Source organism: Scylla paramamosain, chromosome 39 (assembly GCF_035594125.1).
Source record: "Scylla paramamosain isolate STU-SP2022 chromosome 39, ASM3559412v1, whole genome shotgun sequence".
In the NCBI taxonomy this organism is placed as follows: Eukaryota; Metazoa; Arthropoda; class Malacostraca; order Decapoda; family Portunidae; genus Scylla; species Scylla paramamosain.
The window spans coordinates 6,479,843-6,504,019 of record NC_087189.1 but is presented as its reverse complement, the minus strand read 5'-3'; the positions used below and the strand labels follow the sequence as shown (position 1 = coordinate 6,504,019).

Here is a 24,177-nt window from a genome sequence, read left to right as displayed (position 1 = left end):
TTTGTTCATGCTATCTTTATTCTTTGGTCCATTAATATATATTTTTGGATAATATAGTAGAGAACCCATAAGTACATAGAAAGACGTTTGTGGTGGTTTGCTGGGGGCTGGAGGGGAGAGTGCCAGATGCTGACTGATGCGTTGTAATTCAGGACCTCGCCTATAGACCCGTTTGCAAAATGGTGTTTCTGGGAAATCTTGCCTCGTCTTAGTTATTGGGCCCCTGGACATGACAAATCACGGAGGTACATGTCCGCCATCGCGCCAGTAATGTTGCTGTAGTCAAATGGAAAATGGCTGCCGCTGTTGTGTGCAAAAGTGTCCATCAGTGAGGAAGTATACCTTGTGCTCCTCTGTTATTTTTTGCTTAAACTCGTGTATGAAAGGGTCTATGGGGCTGATATCTCAACCAGAGCAAGCATGATCATCAGTTGTCATTATGAGTGTACATAACGCATCGTCGGTAGTCATATATATATATATATATATATATATATATATATATATATATATATATATATATATATATATATATATATATATATATATATTATTTATCGAATATTCGAAATCTCCGGTTAGTCTATGCTTTTCTTCCAACCAGAATTGTAGGAGACCTTGTTTTACTGATATGCGTTACCACAATCGCTGTGTTATCAAATAATTGAGAAACATTTTATTAAGATTTTCGTAGCGGACATCAGCATCATTGCATTGGAGGTGAAGGGTAGAGTTACTTTGATTATCATATTAGTTAATAGTGAACATTTTTCACTGAATATTACCTGGGACAGTGTGAGTCATTCTTTTCGCTACACTACCAAAAGAAACGTGGAATTAGCAGTTTTTACTTAAAAAGTGGAAGTCACAGGATGATACTCATGTCCTATCTTGCGGAACTGTGCGAGTCGGAGGTACTCGGAGGTTTCAAATGTTCGATAAAAAACAGATTATAAGACTACTGCTGATGCGTTATATACACTCATAATGACAAGAGGAGTGTGGAGCACAAGATACACTTCCGTACAGACGGACACTTGCACACGACACCGCCGACAGCGATAAAATTTCAGTTTTGTTTTATCCAGTAGATACACATGTAATACTTCCCATCCAACTATTTTGACGGTGAAAAATTAAGTTTTATGTTTTTTTTTTTTTTCGTTTCCATTCAGGTTAATCGTGACTCAAATGCCTAAGCAATGTGACCACAACTAGACCGTATTTCACCCGTGGGTTCAAAAATCAATACCTCGGATTTAAACCAAAACGCACTATACTGATTATAGACATGGTGGTATAGACAGAAAGTCATAATTATTCTGAAATATATGGATGAACATCGTTGATAATTAAATGGAAAGTGTTAATAGTTATAACGTGTGAAAGGTGACGTACTCAAGAATAACACTATGTAACAAAATTTCACTTTTGTCTTGTCCTTGGCCCCAAACCATAATTTTCCAATTATTTCCATCTAAATAAAATAGAAAAAAAGTTATTTTGATCCTAAAACTTTGGTTTTGTGGTTAGAACAATGAATTTATATTTTTGCCTTATTTCATTATAGTACGGGTTACTGTTGGTTGCCATGTCAGATAAAGACCTTTGCAAAATCTCAATTGTTTATTTAATTGATTTTGAAATGTTGCAAATAAGTTAGAACAATGAAAGAAAGAATATAAAGTGTTCTAAAGATTTTTAATTTTAATAAGTTAATTCTTGAACTGACCAGATATAGCAAGAAATTTTTCATATTAAGAAGAATTTGCTTACATTTCAGAAATCTTCTCAAATCTTCCAGAATATTCTATCAGACACTTTTAGTTTCTAGAACATTTTAAAACATTCTATTCAATATAAACATTTTTAGAATATTCTAGAATTTTCAAGAATTCAGTAGAAATATGTAGAAGTATCAAGAATTTTCTGGAATGATTCAGAATATTCTGAAGTAGGTTCAAGAATATTCTACAAAGATTGAGAGCATTCTGGAGCACATTCTAGAAAGACTAAGAATATTCTAGAGTACTGCTTGACAGTATAAAAGTAGAGGCTTGTAGACCACCAATCAGTTTTGCTTTGGCTGCCTGAGAAGACATATTACAAGAGGTGAAATGGCATTAAGAGGTTGCAATCATTCTCCATATGCATTCTGCGACATATGTGGTTAAGTCATCAGGTCAAGAGAAAAGAAGTTCTCTGTGACAGCATCTGAAAAAATGGTGAAATTTAGCGATTTTCGGATAAAAAAAAATTTCTAAAATTCACAAAACCAAAGTTTAACAGGAATAATGGACATTTTCTATTGTTTTGCAATGAAAAGAGTTGGAAAATAACACTTGCTTGTCAAAGACAAAAATCGCGTTACATAGTGTAACCTATTGCCCTTTGCCAAAGTTACCGGTTACAGACACCACCACCTTTGTCCTTTTGACAGTCTGCAGGAACGCAAGTACCCTAGCATACTGCATCTTCTGTGGAAAAGGTACCATAGATCATACTTTTTTTTCCTCCTTACTTAATCCTTAGTCGATCATCCTGTCGCACTGCTTAGTGAAGGGAGACCGAGAGAACCACTTTTCCCCATTGATTAATTTGTTCAGAGATATCAACCTAATATGACTTATGACTTACTGAATAAAAAAAATAGCTACAAGGCACAAAACCAGCATAAAACAATGGTAAATTTACACAAGTGCACCCATCCAACGTTTTCTGACGAAACTACATTTTTCTGGTAGATTTTAATGTGCTTTGAATAATCGTTTCGCCGCAAATGAATTTTTTTCTTATATACCCCACCCCCAACACGCTTGTAAACAAGAAGGAATTCATTAAAAACATTAACTAAACCTAACCTAACCTAATTAAACCTAACCTAACTAAACCTAACCTAACTATACCTAACAACCTACCCTTACAACAAATTTGATAAAAATTGATATCTCAGGAACGAATTATTTTTAGCAGTAAAGATACACACCACTGTGATATGTGTAACCCAAGTACTTCACTGAGAACAATGTTTTTTTTTTTTTTTTTTTTTTTTTTTTTTTTTTTTTTTTTTGCCGTGAGACAGGTGCACCTGTATAATAATACTGAACCAACTTGATATAATTCACAAGTCAGCATTATGCTGCAGTAGACTGGCTCTTGCAGTCAGCCCACCAGCTGTGCTTTGTTGACACTGAAATGAAAAATAGCTCAAAATTGTCATGGATTGGAATAAGACGCGTCATCTTCAAAAGATTTTAGGTGTTTATAATTAAAAGAGTCACAGCTAGGATATTGTTGTAACTAATCACTCATTGGTATGAAATGCTTGTGGGTGTGAATGTTACCATGAATGTGTGCTTGTGGGCACCTTGTGACTACCCACCTTGCTTGGGGCGTTTGTGTTGCTAGATAAGTATTGGTTATTATTATTATTATTATTATTATTATTATTATTATTATTATTATTATTATTATTATTATTATTATCATTATTATTACTATTACTATTACTATTATTATTATTATTATTATTATCATTATTATTATTATTATCATCATCATCATCATCACCATCACCATAACAATCACCAACACCATCAGCACTATCAGCATCATCATCACCATCATCATCACTGTCACCATCATCACCATCACCATCATCATCATCACGATCATCATCATCATCACCATCATTAACTTTATTTCAAGTACCTATTACTATCCCTAGAACATTGCCACACCCAGCAAAGAAGTAGTATGCATGTGATACAATAGAGGGCTGAGCAGCCAAAATAAAATTAAGAGTTATGAAACATATTTCAATAAAGGGAAAAAGTTTGCACAGGAGTATGTACTGTTCAAAGTGCTTTTGAATGTATTACGGCCCTCGTACCCGCCCCGCCAACCACTAATCTCTCCAACTAACCATCGGCTTCTAATACCGTCTCGACCACACCGTGGCGGTATCATAAGGACGAAGCTTTGGAAACACGTCTGGACTCGCGTCTCGATCGAGCTGACCGAGCTGACGGCTGACTTCCACCTCCACACCTCGTCAGTCTCACTCGCTTCTCGCAGTTGGAACCTTCCTCTCTCCTGCTGCATGGATTTGGTAACCTCGACCTTAGAAGGAGATGTGACGAACACGAACACACGTACACTCACGGTCTTCATTACGTACATGCCTGAGCAACTTATATTTGTCTTGTATTTTAGGTATATATTTGTTTTCCTTCATTGCTTATTATTTGGTGCATGTTACACTCACTTTGTTGCTTATTAACTTATGTATGTTTCTGTGTATGTTTCGTCACCTTTAGTTTTCTTTATTATTCATTAGCTTGTATATGTTACGTTAACTGTACATATTTACTTGAACCCAAGCGGGATCACTGTGTCCAGATAAGTTGCACGCGCTATGCCCACTTCAGGTAGTGGATATTTAGTTTAATAATGATAAGTTCTATTTCATACTCGTATTCTTATGCTACAAGAGAGGGTACAACCCTACCATAGTCATCCAACTTCTACCCGTGCTTGTGACAAATGTCAGTCATTTTGCTTAATTATTTTGAATTGCCATTAGTAATTATTGACTTACCATTATAGGTATATAAAAGAATTGACCCATCTTGAATGTAGCTGCGTATTCAGCTCTTTATATGAGTATGCTTCTGGACTACAGGTGAAAGCTGACCAGAGGACAGAAGATAAGAGCCTTGATGGGCATTTCAGCATCAGGGACTACGTGAGGCTGGTTTGGGGTGGGACTACAGGTTGCCGCACCTGGTCAGGTGAGGGTGTCTTAATCAATACACGCCCAAAATGAACTCTAATAACCCCTCAGTAGTGAAACTACATATTGTCTAAAGCAAGTAAGGGATTTCTTTTACATATTTTGTTGTGATTAGGCTTAGTTTTTATTATTTTTGGTGCTACTTTGGCTTGTTATCTACCTGTCGTGAATCTTCTTTGGTATGCGATCTACACTTTATATTGCGATCTAGGTGTTGTGAGTCTTTTGTATGCAATCTACACTTTATATTGCGATCTACAACAAGAAAAGTTGTACATATCAAAAACAAGAAAAACACTTGTCTGAGTTTCGAAAAAAAAATTCCTGGTTAGAGAGTCTGAAGCATGAGTGGAGTGTTTGTTCTAGTGTTGAAGTTCAAAGAAGATACCGTGAGACACTTACCCAATTATTCAGAGAGAAGTCGCTGAATGCTCAATAATCCATTCCGATGACTAGCCAGCTTACTCTAATTTAAACTAACTCAAATTTCATATTTTTTCCGTAAATCATCAGCAATATTACGTCGATTCTAACATCGGAGCTCATACTCGAGGAATTGAAAGATCGTAGCTTGATGCGAAAATTCGTATATTAAAAACACTGTGAGGCATCAGTCAAAGAGCATTTCAATCTCGTCGAGACTACTTGTGTTGGTGGATGATGAGAAAAGAAGCTCCTGACCTTTATTAGCATTTTTACCCAATGTACTGTACGCGTACTGCTGTTCATCGCTAGAATATGAATAAAAGAAAAAAAATCATTCTAATTACATTTTCCCTGTGCTATATATCATTCTAAAATAAAAATATGTACAGTGTAGATACTTTTCCTTGTAGATAACAAGCCAAAGTACGGTGTAGGTATTTTTTCCCTGTAGATAACAAGCCAAAGTAGCACCATATTTTTTTTTTTTTAATTATTCAAGTTTAACATCTATAACTTCTAGCATAGTTTTTTATTTTCACCAGACGGTAGGAGCCCTACGTGGCAAGAAAGCGTGTGTATTTACCTAGTTGTATTTACTTAGTTGTTCTTCATGGAAAAAGAGCTATGCTTGTGCTGTTCAATCTCCATATCTTTCAATATCCAACTTAACCTTGAATCCATGTGTTCTTTTTGTATTTACTGTCTCCTTATCCAAACTGTTCCATACATCATTTCTATATGGGAAACTATACTTTTTGACGTCCCTTCTTCAAGCACTCTTCTTCAGCCTTTTTCCATTTCCTCTAGTATGACATGTATCCCAAACGAAGTAATTCCAGTCTACCTTCTCCACTCCCTCGTATGCTTTATATTTCACAATCAGGTCTTTTCCTCCAGTCCACCCTCTCCACTTCTTCATATGCTTCATATATCACAATCAGGCCTTTCCTTTCTCTTTTTTTTCAATGTTGGTAAATGTGACCTTTCCAGTCTCTTCATATGTCAAGCCCTTGATATTTGGTACCATCTTCGTTGTTACTCTCTGAACTCTCTTCTACTTCCTTGTATCCTTTTTCTTGTAGGGTAACCACACTACTGCTGCATATTCCAGTCTAGGTCTAATCAGTGATATAATCATCTTCCTGATCATCTCTTCATCCATATATGTAAAAGCCAGCCTTATTCTTCTCAACAAGTTTATCCTGTAATTTTGCTAATGTGTTTTTCTGGGATCAAATTCCTTGACATTGTAACACCTAGATCTTTTTCCTCTTCTGCTCCATTCAGCCTTTCACCATTCAACACACAATCTCTTTTTACTCTCCTTGCACTCTTTCCAAATTCTATTACTTTACATTTCTTCAGATTAAGTTTCTCAATATTTTTCAGCAATTTGGCATCATCCACAAAAAGGTTCATGTAGTTATTCACACTTTGTCATATCATTTGTTGTATCATTCTTATAAACCACAGATATGATTGGTGCAAGTACTGAACCTTGGGGTACTCCACTTGTGACTTTCCTCCATGATGATTCCTGATCTTTACCACTTTTTTCATCCCTTTATTAGTCAAGAAATTTTCCATCTATCTCAGCAGGCCACTCCTTAGCCCTCTGTCATGCTTCAGCTTCCACAGTAATTTTCTGTGGGGTACTTTATTTAAGGCTTTCTTTGTGTCTAAATAAACACGACCTACCCAACCATCTCTCTCTTGCATTATATTCACCACTCTTGAATAAAGATTCAGTAAGTTTGTAACACACGATCTCCCTCTTCCAAGTCCAAATTGTTGCTTTGTCATCACTTCATTTTCTTATAGGTACAGTAAAATCCCTCTCATCCGGCATTTGAGTATCCGGCAGCTTCAAGTATCTGGCACATTTTTCCCCGAGCCTTAAAATCAATAAAAAATCAATGTGTGCTCATAAAATTGATTAAAATTCCCGCGCAAGGCATACTTTGTCCCCTCGCCACCAGAGCGCACTGCTTCGCGCCACCCGCGGCCCACTGCATTGTTTACTTGGTGACTCAGTGCCACGTGTCCACTGTTTATCGCCTGACGCCTTCATCATGTCTAAAGTTGTAGAAAAGAGGAAGCGTATTGTGCTTACACTTAAGTAGCTGATCAGATCAGCTGCTGATTAAGATCAGCTGATCTTTGTTATGGTAAGATGCGTGAGTGTAGGGTGGTGATTGTGGACATAATTTCACTTCTATTCAAGTATCCGGCAATATTCAAGTATCCGGCATGTCAGTGGTCCCGTTGATGCCGGATAAGAGGGATTTTACTGTACTACTTCCATTTACCCTTCACTAATCTCTCACACATCTTGCACACCACACTTGTTAGAGACACAGGTCTATAGCTCAAAGGCTCCTCTTTATAGATTGATACTATATTGGCTCTCTTCCATTCAATCGGGACTCAATTTTCATTCAGGGACCTCTCAGCAATACTGTGGACCATCTATGTCAACTGCTGATTCTTTCAATATCCATCCTGAAACTCCATCAGGTCCCTCCAACTCCTTCCAGACATCTTTTTCATTCACTTAGATTTCCCCTAGACCCATTTTCTCACTCACCTCACTCTGCCCCACAAATGTTCTCTCTTTTGTGAACGCTGCTTGAAAACTCTCGTTCATTATCCCTCCCTTTTAGCCAGATCCTCAAATATTTGACTGTTCGCCTTCAACCTATTTATTCCTTCTCCGTTTTTCATTTTGCTATTCACTTCTCTGAAGAATAGTTTTGGTTCCTTCTTAAATTTGTCTGTAACATCTTTCTCGTAACTTTTCCTTCCTTCTCAAATAACCCTTACATAATCAGTTTTTGTAGTTGTGTAGTTTTGCCGCAGCTTCTGTGTACTTTTCCTCCTCCTACTCCATGCCTTCTCCCTCTCCTCCCTTGCTATTTCATATCTTACATTATACCAGTCATTGTTATATCTTCTCTTTGTATTTACTTTCAGTACGTATCTTTTCACTTCCTCCTCATATTTATTGATGAAAGCTTCCCACTTCTTTTGCATATTACTTGCTTGAATAAATGCACTCCAGTCCACCTCACCAAGGTATCTCCTCATTTTTCAAAATTTGCTTTACCATAGTTAAATCTTTCATTTCTGTAGTCGTCACTTCTACTTTCCTCTCATTTTCTTTAATGGGAAACCTTATCATTACATGGTCACTTTTTTTCCTATTGGACAATCATAGTTCATGTCTTCTATAATATCTGCTTTTAATATCAAATTGAGTCTTGATTGCTCCTCCCCTCTGTATCTAGTGATTTCCTTGACCAACTGTATCATAATATTAGTCATTGGGAGATTCAGAACTTTATCTCACCATGAATCTTCTCTTGTATTCCACTCTTCTCAATGTATCTCTTTACAATTAGAATCTCTCATTATAATAAAGTTATTGTTTTCTTTAATTTTCTTTACAAGCCATTTATTTGTCTCACTTGGCATGTTCATGTTCTTGTCAACTCCAGGCCTTTGTTTTTGGTAGGACATAACACCACTGTAACATATTGTTGTTCTCTTCTATTTATTAGTTTAAAATTTAAGCCTTCCACCAAGCCTTCTCCTCTTCTATTTATTAGTTTAAAATTTAAGCCTTCCACCAAGCCTTCTCCTCTTCTATTTATTAGTTTAAAATTTAAGCCTTCCACCAAGCCTTCTCCTCTTCTATTTATTAGTTTAAAATTTAAGCCTTCCACCAAGCCTTCTGCCTTTTCCACACACTCCACCCTGATATTCTTTTTTTACAAGCTTCATCACTCCTCTTCCACCTTTTCCACCCATGTTTCTTATCAACATATTGTAATTTCCCACTCCTATACAATTGGTGTCTCTGAATCTCTTAGTTTCTACCATTGCCATATTGTCCAGTTTATTTGTTTCTTTGTAAATTCATTCACTTCGTCAATCACTGAAACCAAACCATCAACATTATTGTATGCCACTGTCCATGTCCCTTCCTCTCTTATGGCTTTGCTTCCGCACCCCACACACTTTGACTGTACCACTTTCTCATCCTTAGATCCATTACTCTACAGAAAAAAATTCTCCTTCCTCTTGTGTTCTCTGTTCATTCCTTTCTTTCTTTTCTCTTCTCAATTCAATAAGTTTCTTTCTTCCTCATTCATTTATCTTCTAATCCAAATTTGTTTATACTCATTATTCTTGGCTAGCTTCCATGCATTTACCAGTGCTTCTTCAGCTGCTGTTTGGGATTTTTATTGGTCTATTTCCTTTTTCATATTTTCCAATCCTGTACACCTCTATTTCATCCTCCAACTCTGTATCATCTTGGTTCATCACACTCGGTACTAAATGAGCCGTTTTTCTCTGATCCACTTCTCTTTTATACCAGTTTATTTCGCTTTCTTCCAGGTCAAAGATCACTACACTTTTCTTTTTATCTACAGTGCCTCTTACCAGATGCTCCTTTTCTTTTATTTATTTTATGATCTCCTTTGTCAAGCCTTGTTTACTTCTCTTTTCCTTCACTACCTCTGTATAACCTACTTGTTTTTTTCCCAACTCGTCACACTTACTGACAGATGTTTCTGCCATTTCCTTAACTTGTTCTTGACTTCCTTGGACTTGCTTTTCCCTGCTTGTGTCTTGGACTTCTATCTTTCTCATCCTTTCCTACTTAGTTGTATTTCTCTAGATTTCATTGCTTTTTCCATCTCTCCCATTTTTACCACCAACATCTTGATTTGGTTTTCCTTACCTATTTGTTTCCACAGCACTTTCTTTTTATTATCCAGTTCCTTCCTTAGTGTATTATTATCCTGATTAAAACTTTTATTTTAAACTTCTAGGTCACATACCTTCTCCCAGATCTCCTCAACTTTTACCTCCAGCATGATCAATTTCCTTACATTCAGTTTTTTCTTGTAACTGGCTGTCTTCACCTTCAAATCCACTAAGGTCTAATACATTCCTTCCTGTCAATGTCCCCTTGTTTGCCATGATCAGCTGATGACTGTAAACAAAGCTGTCAGCTGACATTCCTTATTGATGCCAGAAAGTATAGTTTACCACCTTTTCTTTAACCTTCCTTTCTTCTCAATTTTTACAGAACCTTAAGCTTGAGTCAGCAGGAAGTCATAAACTTCCAATCAGCACAAAAATTAGGTAATATCCTCATCTTTCAGGAGCTCTCATTGCCTGTCCATCTGCCAAGTTGGTCCCATCCCATGTGTTCATGTTTTGCTGTCACAGGAGCTGGTCCTCACTGTAAGACAAGCATGTCAGTCACGCCTTCCTTCTCCTCAAGAAAAGTTGTGGCATTTTTAATGGTCTTAACCATTTTTAGTGTAAAGGGACAAGATTTTATAATATATATATATATATAATATTTATATATATATATATATATATATATATATATATATATATATATATATATATATATATATATATATATATATATATATATATATATATATATATATATATATATATATATATATATATATATATATATATATATATATATAAGGTGTACCAGCCAAGGGCAACTAAAATCCAATAAAAAAAATTCCAACTGAGATGCTGGTCCCCAAATAGGTTTCAAAGCGGTAGTCAGAATTGAAGGATAAGTGTCTTGAAACCTCCCAATTGAAAGAATTCAAGTCATGAGGTGGAAATACAGAAGCAGGCAGGGAGTTCCAGAGTTTATCAGAGAAAGAAATGAATGATTGAGAGTATTGATTAACTCATGCATTAGAGAGGTGGACAGAATAGGGGTGAGAGAAAGAAGAAAGTCTTGTGCAGTGAGGCTGCAGGAAGAGGGAAGGCATGCAGTTAGTAAGATCAGAAGAGCAGTTAGCATGAAAATAGTGGCAGAAGATAGGAAGAGATACAACATAGTGAGAAAGAGGCTGAGAAGAAAGAGGCTGAAGACAATCAGAGGAGAAGAGTTGGTGAGATGAAAAGCTGGTGGTGAATATTGAAGTCTTCAAGAATGGAAGTCTCTGCAAAAGGGAAGAGAGAATGTGCTCCACTTTGGAAGTTAAGTGGTCAAAGAATTTCTTATAGTCAGAGGAGTTAGGTGAGAGGTATACAGCACAGATAATTTCTCATAGTCAGAGGAGTTAGGTGAGAGGTATACAGCACAGATAAATTTAGTTTGAGAATGAGTTTGTAGTCATAGCCAGATGGTGGAAAACCCTGATGATTCAAGAGCATGGGTATGAGACCAGGTTAAGTGTTGCACACACAGATGCAACATCCAGCTTTGGATTGAAAATGAGGATAGAGAAATTAGGAGGGAACAGAAAAAGGGCTACTGTCAATTGCCTCAGACACCTGTGTTTCAGTGAGGAAAAGAAGATGAGGTTTAGTAGAGGAGAGGTGGTGGTCTACAGATTGAAAATTAGATCTAAGACCACAAATGTTGCAGAAGTTTATGAAGAAAGTTGAGCAGGGTGTCAAGACACTTAGGGTCAAAACCAGAAGAGCAGTCTGACCTGGGGACACTTGTGGTCCCCTCCCCAGATGGGGACTCCGAGGCTGTTGTAGGAGTCACCATGACGATGATGATAAATTTGAGTTTTTAGTGAAGGGTGTGTGTGCAATTAGGTGCATGAGAGGAGGAGGCAGTAGACACCTGCCGAAACGATAATTACTCCCAGTGAGGTCTAAAGCACTGTTCAGGGGGTGCTGTGAACTTATCATTAAACCCAGCTGTGACCTCACTGAACGTTTCCCTTTGTGTCTCACAACACAAGGGGGCAGTCACAGCCTGCCCTCTAAAGACAACTCTCTTCCTCCACACAAAACTACAAGCACCTAATAACACACACACCCTTCACTCAAAAATTTTAAAATCATGGCGACTCCTACACCAGCCTCGGAGTCCCCATCTGGGGAGGGGACCATAAATGTCCCCAGGTCAGACTGCCTTTCCGTCGACGACCCAAAGTGTCTTGACACCCCCCTCAACTTTTTCTTCATTAACTTCTGCAACATTCGCGGTCTAAGATCTAATTTTCAATCTGTAGAACACCACCTCTCCTCTTCTAAACCTCATCTTCTTTTCCTCACTGAAACTCAGGTGTCTGAGGCAACTGACAGTAGCCCCTTTTCTGTTCCCTCCTACTTTCTCTATCCTCATTTTCGATCCAAAGCTGGATGCTGCGTTTATGTGCGCAATGACTTAACCTGCTCTCGTGCCCACGCTCTTGAATCTTCCGAATTTTCCACCATCTGGCTACGACTACAGAGTCATTCTCATACTAAATTTATCTGTGCTGTATACCTCTCTCCTAACTCCTCTGACTATAAGAAATTCTTTGACTACTTAACTTCCAAAGTGGAGCACATTCTGACCCTCTTCCCTTTTGCAGAGATCTCCATTCTTGGAGACTTCAATGTTCACCACCAGCTTTGGCTTTCCTCTCCCTTCACTGACCATCCTGGTGAACTAGCCTACAACTTTGCTATCCTCCATGACCTAGAGCAATTGGTGCAACACCCTACTCGTATTCCTGACCGTCTTGGAGATACGCCCAACATTCTTGACCTTTTCCTGACCTCTAATCCTTCTGCTTATGCTGTCACCCTTTCTTCTCCATTGGGCTCCTCCGATCACAATCTCATATCTTTATCTTGCCCTATCACTCCAATCCCTCCTCAGGATCCCCCTAAGCGAAGGTGCCTCTGGCGTTTTGCCTCTGCTAGTTGGGGGGACCTGAGGAGGTATTTTGCTGATTTTCCTTGGAATGACTATTGCTTCCGTGTCAGAGACCCATCTTTGTGTGCTGAGCGCATAACAGAGGTGATAGTGTCTGGCATGGAGGCGTACATTCCTCACTCTTTTTCTCGTCCTAAACCTTCTAAACCTTGGTTTAACACAGCTTGTTCTCGTGCTATACATGATAGAGAGGTGGCCCACAAAAGGTACTTAAGCCTTCCATCACCAGAATCTCGTGCACTTTATATTTCTGCCCGGAACCATGCCAAGTCTGTTCTCCAACTAGCCAAAAACTCCTTCATTAACAGAAAATGTCAAAACCTTTCAAACTCCCCTCGTGATTTCTGGCATCTAGCCAAAAATATCTCCAATAACTTTGCTTCTTCTTCTTTCCCTCCTCTACTTCAACCAGATGGCACCACTGCTATCACATCTATTTCTAAAGCTGAACTCTTTGCTCAAACCTTTGCTAAAAACTCTACCTTGGATGATTCTGGGCTTGTTCCTCCCTCTCCTCCACCCTCTGACTACTTCATGCCACGTACTAAGATTCTTCGCGATGATGTTTTCCATGCCCTCGCTGGCCTAAACCCTCGGAAGGCTTATGGACCTGATGGGGTCCCTCCAATTGTTCTCCGAAACTGTGCCTCCATGCTTGCACCTTGCCTAGTCAAACTCTTTCAGCTCTGTCTGTCAACATCTACCTTTCCTTCTTGCTGGAAGTTTGCCTACATTCAACCTGTTCCTAAAAAGGGTGACCGCTCTAATCCCTCAAACTACCGTCCTATTGCTTTAATTTCCTGCTTATCTAAAGTTTTTTAATCTATCCTCAACAGGAAGATTCTTAAACATCTATCACTTTACAACCTTCTATCTGATCGCCAGTATGGGTTCCGTCAAGGCCGCTCTACTGGTGATCTTCTGGCTTTCCTTACTGAGTCTTGGTCATCCTCTTTTAGAGACTTTGGTGAAACTTTTGCTGTTGCCTTGGACATCTCAAAAGCCTTTGATAGTGTCTGGCACAAAGCTTTGATTTCCAAACTACCCTCCTACGGTTTCTATCCTTCTCTCTGTAACTTCATCTCAAGTTTCCTTTCTGACCGTTCTATTGCTGCTGTGGTAGACGGTCACTGTTCTTCTCCAAAATCTATTAACAGTGGTGTTCCTCAGGGTTCTGTCCTGTCACCCACTCTCTTCTTATTATTCATTAATGATCTTCTAAACCAAACTTCTTGTCCTATCCACTCCTACGCTGATGATACCACCCTGCACTTTTCCACATCTTTTCATAGACGTCCAACCCTTCAGGAGATAAACATATCACGCAGGGAAGCCACAGAACGCCTGACTTCTGATCTTTCTAAAATTTCTGATTGGGGCAGAGCAAACTTGGTATTGTTCAATGCCTCAAAAACTCAATTCCTCCATCTATCAACTCGACACAACCTTACAGACAACTATCCCCTCTTCTTCAATGACACTCAACTGTCCCCCTCTTCTACACTGAACATCCTTGGTCTGTCCTTTACATATAATCTGAACTGGAAACTTCACATCTCATCTCTAGCTAAAACAGCTTCTATGAAGTTAGGGGTTCTGAGACGTCTCCGCCAGTTTTTCTCACCCCCCCAGCTGCTAACTCTGTACAAGGGCCTTATCCGTCCATGTATGGAGTATGCTTCACATGTCTGGGGGGGTTCCACTCATACTGCTTTTCTAGACGGTGGAATCAAAAGCTTTTCGTCTCATCAACTCCTCTCCTCTAACTGACCGTCTTCAGCCCCTCTCTCACCGCCGCAATGTTGCATATCTAGCTGTCTTCTACCGCTATTTTCATGCCAACTGCTCTTCTGATCTTGCTAACTGCATGCCTCCCCTCCTTCTGCGGCCTCGCTGCACAAGACTTTCTTCTTTCTCTCACCCCTATTCTGTCCACCTCTCTAACGCAAGAGTTAACCAGTATTCTCAATCATTCATCCCTTTCTCTGGTAAACTCTGGAACTCCTTGCCTGCTTCTGTATTTCCACCTTCCTATGACTTGAATTCCTTCAAGAGGGAGGTTTCAAGACACTTATCCACCAATTTTTGACCACTGCTTTGACCCTTTTATGGGACTGGCATTTCAGTGGGCATTTTTTTTTTTCTATTAGATTTTTGTTGCCCTTGGCCAGTATCCTTCCTACATAAAAAAAAAATAAATAAAATAAAAAATGAAGTTTTGTGCAAAGGAAGAGTTGTCTTTAGAGGTCAGGCTGTGACTGCCCCCTTGTGTTGTGACACAAAAGGAAACATTCGGTGAGGTCATCACTGAGTTTAATGATAGGTTCACAGCACCCCCTGATCCAGTGCTTTAGACTCACTGGGAGTAGTTATCATTTTGGCATGCACCTACTGCCTCCTCCTGTTTAAATACTTAGAATATGCAGTACCATAGTAGTTCATAAGTATATTGTTCATAAGTTTTTTTGTTCTCTATTCCATAGTGTAAGATATGTCTGATAGTGAAATAAAATGATTACTGTTGTTATTATTACTATTATTATTGTTGTTGTTGTTGTTGTTTTAAGTAAGAGAGACTTATACTTCCCAGACCAAGAAAAAAAAAAAAAAAAAAACTAACTAACTCTAAAGGCAGTGCATGAAGCTTTTAATTCATGATGATAGAAGACCTCTTTTTAGGCAATCCTATCATATAAATAAAAATAACACATGCATTCAGCAGATTCATTGTACTGCTAATTAGACAAGCATTATTGAGATGGTAGTAATAGTAATGGCAGTCTTGTATTAGTGCCCTGCTTCTTTGCAAGATGCAGATCTTGTGTAACATAACCGTGTCATGTTGTGGGCTTTGATTCCTTGGTATTTCTCTTTCATTATTTCATTTGTTATCATAATTTCTCACTGTTTGACAAAATCAATTCAATTTGTTACATTTCCCTCTCCATTGTCAGCCCTCCTGTTATTGTGCTTAGTTTTAGGAACAGAGTGATAAATATTTTAGTGTTAGATTATAGTTCCTTTTTATTTCATGGCTATTTATTGAGTAGAATATTGTATGGCTTTCATTGAGATTATCTCTTTCCACTGAGTGGCAACAGGGGTAAGAGTGTGAGTGATGTGTGTGTGTGAACATGCATTGCTCTATTTGGGCCATCACGTATGGGATCGCTGGCCTGGTATGTAGATAGATCATTAAATCTGTTGCTCGATATTGCTAACCTCTGTTAAGTTCATTATTCACCTTTGCCATCACCCTCAAGATATGGGTGGCAACAGGGGCCTGGTGTATAAATAGATAGACCATTAATTTGTTGCTAAGTATTGCTAACTTCTCAATTTCATCATTCATTTTGCCATTGCCCTCAACAGAAGGGCAATGGAGAGGGACATCAAGGTGGCCTTCCTGCTGAGTAGTCCAGTGAGTGAGGCCTTCCTGCTGAGTAGTCCACCACGGTCAGTATTCTCAAAGATGTGATCCAGGCATCCAGCTTCCAGTACTGCATCGTCATCACCTTGGCCCACTTCGGCTTGCACACCTACACACATTATGGTGGCAGGGATGTGGATGACACTGTGCTGACCACTGATTTGGAGCAACTGTGCTGACCTGGATGGGCAACATGGTGGGTGTGGCTGGCCAGCACTCACAGCTTTCATGTCCCTGGCACTCAAGCTCTGCAACACACATTAACATCACACTCAACCTCCATGATGCTAACAGTCACTTAATCAGCAATGCATTCATAGCTCTCATAATGCTAATAATTTCTACTACATACTATTATTATCAAACTCGCTGCTGCCTCAACACCAAAAAAATCTAACCACCTCTGTGTGTTCATTGCATGTAAATTTTTTGTGTTATGATTAAGTCACATGAGTCACCTACCTTTAAGTTTGTTAAGCAGGATAAATGGCAGGCTCAGAAATTAGTCTTATTTGAATTATTTTACTTATATTTCATTGTTAGTGTTTTGAGACTTTTATTTGTCAATGTAAATTCTGCATACACAAAGTAGGACAAAGAATAAAGTAATTTTATTCCTAACCTCAAAATTCAGAGATATAGGCATTATAGCTCATGATACATACATGATACATGAAAGGAAGTAAAACGCTGAAGTGATGGAAATAATATCTTATTTATTTGCAGCTAAGTTTGCATTGAACATGTGTTAAGGTGTAAATGCAGAAGTATTTAGTGGAGAGCCAGTAGCTGCCAAACAGAAAAAAAAACTGATGTGCAAGTCCTTTTCATTTTTATAAATCAATGAGTGTAAGTGTTGAGGATAATAAGAGATATTGCTCATTAATTTACAAGTTGCATGACCTTAAGAATAAGACAGAATATACTTATTTCTCGCAACTTCCAGAACTACACTGTGGAAATATTTTACCTCCCCCTGGTCATCATCCCATACTCCGAGGATCTCTTCCTCCCCCTGGTCATCATCCCATACTCCTAGGATCTCTTCCTCATGCTGGTGTTTGCCTCGCTGTACCCAATCTTGAGCCCTGACATGCCCAGGATATTCGAACACCACCAAGCTGTGACTCGTGGTGACAAGATCAAGCCTCTCACTGGTCTTGGTGAGTCTTTGTCACCAGTGGAGGAGTGTGTGGGAGAAAGGAGTGAGAGGAGAATGAGAGAATTAGTGTGGAGGGAATAGTGACAGGAGTAAGTAGTGGCTTTTTTTTTTTTTTTTTTTTCCTGTAATTCTTCCTCTCTGCTTGTTTTCTCAGTTTCATGTGTCATTGGTCAGTCTGATAGCATTGGAGGAGTGTATGAGAGAAAGTGAGAGTGGAATGAAAGGATTAGTCATTATGAGGAGGGAATACAAGGGTTGAAGTAAGTAGTAAGTAAATCAAATTTTTGTAGTGTTGGCAAGTCCTTGATAGCAAGAAGAGTGTGTGAGAGAAAGGAGTGAGAGGAGAATGAGAGGATCAGTCAGTGTGAGGAGGGAATACACAACTGGCTCTTTTTTCATTGTAATTCCTGTTTGTTGTTTTTCTGTTTCATATCCTGATCTCATTATCATCTGTCAGGTTTTGTAAGATTATGAGCAGATTGTATAGAATATTGTTTTTAAGCTTGTGTAATCTGGGAAGATTATTTGAAATGTTCAGATTTTGGATGATACTAAAATGGAAGAATATAAACTTATTTATCCTCAAACAAATTAGAAACTTATTTGAAATTTTCTAATTTTGGGTGATACTAAAATGGAAGAATATAAGCTTATTTATCCTCAAACAAATTAGAAACTATTTTGAAATATCTATGCTAATATGTTTAGTTTTAAGCCTCTCAAGTGATTAGATAGCAGGATGTTGAAGATAGAAGGAAATTTACTGTATTTCTAGCAAAACATATTAATTTGTTGATAGGCAACTAACTATATTGCAATTTAAATTTAAATCCTTTACAAGAATTTATAAATGACCTAGCTATGATCCAGAGTTATATAGTATTGGAACTGCCTGAGTATAAACACATGCACCCTTTGACCACAACAAACAAATAGAAAATTAATAAATAAATAAATACAAATTAGAATGCAAAATACAATTAAAAGATAAAAACTAAAATAAAATTAATAGAAATATAATACTTTTTTTAAATATATACTTTTTTATACCCACATCATGGTTATGGGAAAAATCACAATTGGATCTGCATTCACCTCCCAATATACCAACACACCAGACTCTGTACTCAGGCCTGCAGGACAGTTAGGTTACTTGGTGGTACCCAAGTTGGCCCAATCTCATCAACTCCTTTACTTTGTCCTCAGCCTCTCTCCCACATCACCACAGTGTTGCACCTCCTGCTGTTTCCTACCACTATTTTCACACTGACTGCTTTAGTAATCTTGCTAATGGCATGCCTCCCCTCCTCCCTCAATATTCCTGCACAAGACTTTCACCCCTATTCTCTTCACCTCTCTAATGCAAGAGTTAAGCAGTATTCTTAATTATTCTCTCCTTTTCTAGTAACCTCTGTAATTCTTCCTTCCTGTGACTTGAATCCTTTCAAGAGGGAGGCTCCAAGACACTTGTACTCCAATTTTTGGCAATTTATTTGGCTCTTTCCTTTGGGAGTGTCTGGCACTCGGTGAGCCTTTTTTGACCTAGGCCAGTGTCCCTCTTACATAAAAAAAAAAATCTGACAGATTTATAACCTGGGACTCCAATCAATATTCCAGAGTCTACCTGCAAAGATAAGAAATACCATAGACAGTGAAAATGAGCACAGCAGGTTAATTATCCTCTGACCATGCATTTGCTGTATTTACTAACACTGTATCAACACTGTCCTCATGCACACACTCAACCCCTTAATCCTCCTTAGGTGAGATTGAGTTCCATCTCCTCCCTCATGAGATGTGAGTGTCGGTGCAGCAGCTGGTGGCCTCCATACACAGCCTCCTGCAGGGGATGAATGAGTGGGAGGAGATCTTCACCATCAGACAGACAGCTCACATCATTGGCACATATCTGGATGTTTTCTCCCCAGCTAGGCAGAGACAAAAAGGTTTGTTAGGTTTGTTTTCACTGGTAGTCTTTCTGTCTATTAATGATATTTTCTGTGAAGAGGGTCAACTGAGACAAAAGCACAAGTGCATTCACTATTGTTTCTTTATTTGTTCTTAGCTGTAGTAACCAGAGCAGTGATTTATCATTGTCATCATTAAATTTAAGATCCTTATTTTTCATGAGTATTTTCTCTGCTTGGGGGGCCAAGGGGCTAAGAGAGCAGTGTGAATGAGTGTGAATATGAAAGTTGTGTGCCTTGTTTTGTCTCTCTGTGTGGGAGACAGCCTTGGTACATGTATGTATGCTTTTTTTCCTTTTCATTCTTGTGTTTGGAAGAAATCCTACAATTTCTACAACTATTGATGCCACTACTACTACTGCTACTGCAGGTTGCTCCAAGTGACTTAAGAACATCTGCCAACATGAATGTTATATTCTGCAAACTGGCAAATTATTCCTCAGTCTGAAAAAAAATCAGCTAGGAGAAAAATAACTGCATGGGAACTCAAACTGGCCCCTTATATGTTTTCAAAGCATAGAATAATAGATTCAGTGTTTGACGTATTGACAAGAGGGTTGTGTTTGCTTTAATTATAGTGTTCTGCTGAGTTGTTGTGCAATGCCTTCAAACAATACAAGTGACAATTACATAGCTCAAGTGATACAGTTTCATAAGATTGGTGAAAGAGATAGAAAAATAAGCCCTATATCTCATGCCAATGAAAGGATTGTGAGTGTTTTGGTCAAGAAATGGTGTGATGAGAGAGGAGAGGATGCACCTCACCACAGACATGGTGATGGATGTTTGTTCTTTTAGTTGTTCTGCTGTAAGTTGAGGATTTAGCTTTAACTATCTTTTGATAGCATATATGGTGTTGTCAAACATTTTGGGCTGGTCCACTACCATGTTTGTGGTGAGACACATTCCTGCATCCCTCATCATGCCATTTCTTGACCAGCACGTTCACAGTCCTTTCATTGGCAACAGTTATACAGCTTTTTTTTCAGCTTTCTAATAAAACTCTAATATGTGTACTATATAATCATAGTCTGCATATTTTCTGGCCATCACACAGCAACTCAGCAGAACACTATGTTTAAAGTAAATACAATAGTTTTGTAAGCTAAAGCTAGGAGTGGTCACTAAAGAAAACTCTTCCCCATGCTAATATGTCAAACACTGAATCCATTATTGTGTGCTTTGAAAACATACAAGGAGCCAAGTTGAGTTGCCATGTAGTCATTTTCTCCCATGCTATTTTTTTAGACTGAGAAAGAGTGAGCTGCCAGTTTGTGGAGTGTGATGCCCATGTCAGCAGGAGTTCTAAAGTTGTTTGGCACTAATTATACTACTACTGCTACAAAAAAAAATAGTACCATTTGTATTATTTTTATATGCAACTTTATGGATCAATGGTGATAATGTTGGAAATTAAAGACGTATCTATCTTTATACTGAGCTGACAGTTCCACATAGAGTGGCCCAGACAAAGCAACACACACACACACACACACACACACACACACACACACACACACACACACACACACACACACACACACACACACACACACACACACACACACACACACACGACTTGACACAGTTGGTGAGGAATATATTAAGTACAGTTCCAGTCAGTTATGAAAAAATACTTAAGATGATGGAAGAACTTAAATTAAATAAAGCAACTGGTCCAGATGGAATATCAAACTGGATATTGAAGGAATGTAGAGAACAACTGGCTGATAAAATTCAGTCTAGTGGTGACATCACTATCACAGGGAAAAGTACCAAAAGATTAGAAGATAGCAAATATTACACCAATATAGAGGAGAGAATAAGAAAAATCCACTAAATTATAGACCAGTGTCTTTGACTAGTGTTATAGGAAAATTATGTGAAAGAACAATAAAGGAAATATTGATGGAACACGTGGAAAGAGATAAAGTTTTAGTAAATTATCAATTTGGATTTAGGAGGGGAAGATCATGCTCCATGAACTTATTGTCCTTTTATTCAAGGGTTGTTGATACTGTGCAAGAGAGAGAGATGGATGGGTAGATGGTGTCTACTTAGACTTGAAGAAGGCATTTGACAAAGAACCACACCAAAGATTGCAATGGAAGATAAAAAAATTATGGAAAAATTGGAGGAAGACTGCTGGACTGGATGGAGAATTATCTGGATGATAGAGAGATGAGAACAGTAATATAAGACCAAAACTCATCTTGGCTTATAGTAACTAGTGATGTCCCACAGTGGTTAGTGTTGGGACCGATAATATTTGTAATATAAATACACATCTTTTCACTAGGAACATCTCCCTGCTGCCCGGAGCATTCCTGCAGCACGGTGCGTCATAGTTGACAGAAATCTTTCCTTTGTTTTTTTTCATAGATTTTGCTCCAGCCCTCGCACAGAAAATAAAAGTTTATCTTCATTATTTCTCTTATTAAAATATCATACAAGATTAAGGAGACATGTAGTATCTTCTCATATTAAAAACTATTTGTAGGCCCAAGAACAAGAAGGAAGGGGCAAATGGCCCTTTTGAGATAAGCCTACCAGAGAACTGGAATTATATGTTTCTATCAGTGCTCTCCCCTCCTCTCCTCCCTCCCCTCCTCTCCCCTCCTCTCTCCTCTCCTCTCTCCTCTCTTCTCCTCTCCTCTCTCCCCTCTCCCCTCTCCTCTCCTCTCCTCTCCTCTCTCCCCTCTCCTCTCCTCTCTCCTCTCTCCCCTCTCCTCTCCTCTCCTCTCCTCTCCTCTCTCCCCTCTCCTCTCCTCTCTCCCCTCTCCTCTCCTCTCCTCTCTCCCCTCTCCTCTAATCTCCTCTCTCCCCTCTCCTCTCCTCTCCTCTCCTCTCCTCTCCTCTCCTCTCCTCTCCTCCCCTCCTCTCTCCCCTCCCCTCCTCTCTCCCCTCCCCTCCCCTCCTCTCCTCTCCTCTCCTCTCCTCTCCTCTCTCCCCTCCCCTCCCCTCCCCTCCCCTCCTCTCCTCCCCTCTCCTCTCCTCTCCTCTCTCCCCTCTCCTCTCCTCTCTCCTCTCTCTCCTCTCCTCTCCTCTCTCCTCTCTCTCCTCTCCTCTCCTCTCCTCTCCTCTCCTCTCCTCTCCTCTCCTTTCTTCTCCTCCTCTCTCCCCTCCTCTCCTCCTCTCTCCCCTCCTCTCCTCCTCTCTCCCCTCCTCTCCTCCTCTCTCCCCTCTCCTCTCCTCCTCTCCTCTCCTCTCCTCTCCTCTCCCTCTTTTTTTTTTACTAATGTACCAGTTTTCTTTACCTTGTGATTGATCATATGTAATCTGTCCAAATGATATGTATGATGTTATGTATCATGTTGTTTTTGTATGTACACATTACCATAATCTATTTACTTCAGGTTGATATTTGGTTCTTAGCCCAGTAAGAAAGGGCTTCACTAATTGGCTGCACCTTTCCTTTACTAACTGTTGGGGACAGGTTATAGGATGCATGCTACAGTGATCTTCTCTTGCATGATACTTCCTACCTCCTACAATTTTAACTTATATCATGAGACTTGGCAGTGATTGTATGACACAAAGATGTCTGCAAAAATTCAGTAAAGGGTGAATGGTTTCTGGTTAAAGTTAGGTTTGCATCAGGGATGTTTAATGTCACCGTGGCTTTTTAACACGTATCTGTCTGGTGTAGTGAGGAAAGTTAATACTAGAAGGCTGGGTAGAGGATTGGTTCTGGTAACAGCAGAGGGTGAAGAATGAAGTGTGATTCATTTGCTTTTTATGGATGACAAATTATTGGTGGCAGATAGATAGAAGCTAATTAGGCTTTTAGAGGAGTTTGGACAGGTGTACAGGAGAAAGAAATTTAAGGTTAATTTAGGATAGAGTAAGGTAATGAGATGTACCAGGGAGGTAAGTGGCAGGGTGAGTATAAGGCAGAATGGTAAGGAGCTGAAGGAGGCAAACTGTTTCAAATAGTGGAACCTCGGTTACCAAGCATCTCCCTTTCTAAATAACTCGTTTTCGGACAAAAATTTTAATTCATAATTGCTGTGGTTACCATATCATAATTCAATTTTCGAACAAAGTTACTTGATTTCAAATACTACAAGATGTGGTAAAAACTACCATTTATTATTAATTTATAGTTTCTAGAAATATTTCCATCATTTTTTTGTATTTGGAGGAGAGACACAAGTTAAGACAGTAATTCAATCTTTGAATAAGTTAAATGTTATCCCATTGAAGAACCTTGATGTAAACAAAACAAGGTTTGGTGTTAAGGGGTAATCCCAAGCTTCCTGTACCTCTCTTTATGACCCACACCACCATCACTACTGCACAACTGGATTTTCCCAGCAGCAAGATATATAAAAGTGTTATGATCACCTTCATCTTGACGGTGAGTGAGTTGCTCCTCTCTGTGACTCTGTAAGGTTTCCCGCACTTGATTGCTGACAAAGACCTGACCTGCATGGTCTAAAGAATATCTTTTGATGAGTTCTGCATCACTAAGTTGATTCAGTACAACCTTTCTGGATAAAAAAATTTCTTAGCTGCAGCTGAGATGTTGTGGAGCATCCATCTTAGCAGTGGGGGCATCAGTCATTACTGTTAAGACAAGGCAGATGGATGTCTGAGAACAGATTAATCTATTTTGCTTTGATTCCTATGGGGAAAATAGTTTCAGTTTTCAAATATTTTGGATTTCAAATGGCATTC

The 24,177-nt window shown here is 38.8% G+C and overlaps 2 long non-coding RNA genes across 4 annotated transcripts in view; one reads left to right on the top strand and one right to left on the bottom strand.

Moving 5' to 3' along the window:
• The first annotated feature begins 3,798 nt into the window (after positions 1-3,798).
• Positions 3,799-22,184, top strand: LOC135092123 (uncharacterized). Of its 2 annotated transcripts, none has more exons than XR_010262760.1 (6): positions 3,799-4,111; positions 4,685-4,793; positions 16,311-16,564; positions 17,315-17,531; positions 19,294-19,476; positions 21,504-22,184. It is a non-coding gene; the product is annotated as an uncharacterized LOC135092123 (long non-coding RNA). The 2 variants fall into 2 exon arrangements; XR_010262759.1 differs by having other exon boundaries at positions 3,800-4,215.
• LOC135092125 (uncharacterized) overlaps positions 15,362-24,177 on the bottom strand; it is a 28,912-nt gene continuing 20,096 nt past the window's right edge. Inside the window, exons 3-4 of one of the 2 annotated variants that reach the window (XR_010262761.1) lie at positions 17,339-19,458; positions 15,362-16,616 (exon numbers count right to left, since the gene is read on the bottom strand). This is a non-coding gene — a long non-coding RNA (uncharacterized LOC135092125). The remainder of the gene's footprint in view (positions 16,617-17,338; positions 19,459-24,177) is intronic. The other variant, XR_010262762.1, reaches the window with a different exon arrangement.